Source organism: Arachis duranensis, chromosome 4 (genome assembly GCF_000817695.3).
Source record: "Arachis duranensis cultivar V14167 chromosome 4, aradu.V14167.gnm2.J7QH, whole genome shotgun sequence".
NCBI lineage: Eukaryota > Viridiplantae > Streptophyta > Magnoliopsida > Fabales > Fabaceae > Arachis > Arachis duranensis.
The window spans coordinates 61,399,759-61,402,968 of record NC_029775.3 but is presented as its reverse complement, the minus strand read 5'-3'; positions in this window follow the sequence as shown (position 1 = coordinate 61,402,968).

Sequence of the window (3,210 nt, the reverse complement as noted above, 5' to 3'; positions counted from 1 at the left end):
GAAGCCATTTCCACGTTTAAGCTCCAGTTTGACCTCAAACTGGAGCTTAAACGTGTTCGGCGTTTTTGCTCCTCCAGGGTTGCCTTCTCATTTCCATGTTTAAGCTCCAGTTTGACCTCAAACTGGAGCTTAAACGTGTTCTACCAAGAATTGCCTCCAGGGTTGCAATCTTCATTTCCACGTTTAAGCTTCAGTTTAACCTTAAACTGAAGCTTAAACGTGTGTCATTACTTGTTTATCACTAAGTTTGCTCAATGAATGTTACAGAGTTGGATCACAGCCTCATCAGTATTATGGATTATAAACCAAAAGCAAAAAGGAAATCAGGGAAAGGCCTCAAAGCCCAAGAATCACAACAGAAGCTCAATTTAGAAAGTGTATAAATAGGATAGAATTGAAGTTAGTTAGGACTTTACTTTTTGACACTTGGAATTTTCATACTTTTGTAATTGAATTCAGAGCTATGATTCACTAAACCCCTTTCATTGGGTTAGGGAGCTCTATTGTAATTCAATGAATCAATAATAGATTTATCTTCTTCTTCAATCTTTTCTCTTGAATTTTGTTAGAAAGCTTCTCGATCTAATTCCATTGGGTAGTTGTCTTGGGAAAGAAACTACCCATAATTGGAATCCTTCGGAACCTTGGGAAAGGAATGGAGGATTCATGCTAGAGAAGCTTTCTCACAGTGAATTGGATTGGGGTTTGGATGGATATTGTGACATGTAATCCTACCAAATTGTGGTTCATGAAACTGTGTGGTATAATCAGTGATCGAGCATCATCTCTTCTTATGAACATTTAAACCAAGGGATTGGGAATTTGTTTGTTTTTAGAGAGAATTGGTGAGCCAAGGGATTGGGATCCAATCATATAAGATTGCCAAGCAAGATTCAATGAATGCATTGGTTGAGGAAGAGATGAAAATGTTTTGATTCGGAGATCTCAATATCTCCTAATACCCAATGAACCCCTCTCTCTGATCTATCCCTTTCTATTTACATTCTGCAATTTCAATTCATGCAAACACCCCCATCCCCTTTTAATTTCAGCAATTTAACTTCTAGCACTTTAATTCTCGCAATTTAAGATTCAGTCATTTCAATTCCTTGCAATTTACATTTACCGCCAATTTACTTTATGCAATTCACACCCAATTCTTGATTCCGCTCAACTAATCAAACTCCACTCCTATAAATGATCATTTCCCTTCTGATGGCTTACAAGCAGTATCTGAAGTAGTTCCTTGGTATGCACCAGTAGCTAATTATCTAGTTAGCCACACTTTCCCTCCACATTTTACTAAGCATCAGAGAGACAAGCTGAAAAGCGAGTCCAAATATTATATATGGGATGATCCGTATTTATGGAGGTGTGGTGCTGACCAGGTAATTAGAAGATGTATGCCCCAATCAGAATTCTAGTCCATTTTAGAGGCTTGCCACTCTTCTGAGAGTGGTGGACATTTTGGCCCTCAAAGAACAACTAGAAAAATTTTAGACTGTGAATTCTGGTGGCCTACTCTTTTTAAAAATGTTACTGCCTGCTGTAAATCTTGTTCCCTATGCCAGAGATTCGGTAATATATCCAAAAGGGATGAGATGCCCCAACAAATTATGTTGTTCTGTGAGATTTTTGATGTTTGGGGCATTGACTTCATGGGTCCATTTCCAAACTGTAGCAGTTTCTTATATATATTGTTAGCTGTAGATTTTGTTTCTAAATGGGTGTAAGCAATTCCTACATGTACTTATGATGCTAACATTGTCGTCTCATTTGTTAGAAACCATATTATCTGTCGCATTGGATCACCACGAGCAATCGTGAGTGATCAAGACACCCATTTTTGTAACAGGAGATTGACCGCTCTACTGAAGAAGCATGGCATTATTCACAAGGTAGCAACTGCTTACCACCCCCAGACTAATGGACAAGAAGATGTGTCTAACAGAGAGATAAAGCATATCCTAGAGAAGATAGTTAAGCCTCATAGGAAAGACTGGAGCACCAGGCTACAAGATGCACTTTGGGCATATAGAACAGCATATAAGACACCCATTGGGATGAGTCCTTTCCGCTTGGTTTATGGAAAAGCTTGTCATCTCCCAGTTGAAGTAGAACACAGAGCCTTTTGGGCAGTTAAGGAGTGCAACATGAGAATTGAGAAAGCCGGAGCTGAAAGGAAGTTGCAATTGCAAGAACTGGAGAGCCTTCGCCTAGAAGCTTATGAGAACTCAAGAATATACAAGAAAAAGATGAAGGCTGTACATGATCAAAACATCAAGAAGAAAGAGTTCCAACCTGGGGATTTAGTCCTCCTTTACAAATCTCGACTAAGGCTCATGCCAGGTAAGTTGAGATCAAGATGGGAAGGTCCATATAGAGTAGAGAAGGCCGAACCATACGGAGTTTATCACCTAAGCCATCCTTCAAGCTCTGAACTTATCAAAATTAATGGACAACGTCTGAAGCTGTACCATGGCGAGAAGATGCAGAAAAACAAAGAGCTTGAGATCTTCCTCTTAGAAGATCCCCACATGGCAAAAGATTGAGCTAGTGGAGCGTCCAACTTACGGACGTTAAAGCAAAGTGCTAGGTGGGAGACAACCCACCATGGTATGATCGTTCTTTTCTTTATTTTTAGTTTTTCCTATTCAATAACTCTTCTCTTTATTAGTACTTTCGTGCATTTGCATTTACATGTTTTTATTTTTCATTTAAAAAAAAAATTTCGCTACGCGATGCGATTGCATCAGCGACACGTCCGCGTCGCTTGGAGAGTAAAGAAAATAAAAGTGAACAGAGAGTCACACTGGAGCGTGGCTGGAGGCGTGCCACTGACACAAATCGACCCACGCGACCGCGTCCCTGACGCGTTCGCGTCGCATGGGAATCATGGCCTCCCACGCGACCGGGTGCCCCACGCGGCCCCGTGCCCTGAGTTTTTGACGTAAAAGGGTGCACAATGAAATATTGTGCGAGAGTGGTGCTGAATTGGTGCTGGAAGCATAATCCTTATCACGCGCCCACGTCACCGACGTGGCCGCATCCTCTATTTTTTGAAGCATACTCACGCGATCGCGTGACCCACGCGATCACGTCACCATATTTTGGCAAATAAATTAATTTGAACAGAGAGTTGTGCTGGCGCGAGGCTGCACTCGCGCCAGAAGCATAACATGGGTCACGCGACCGCGTGACCGACGCGAT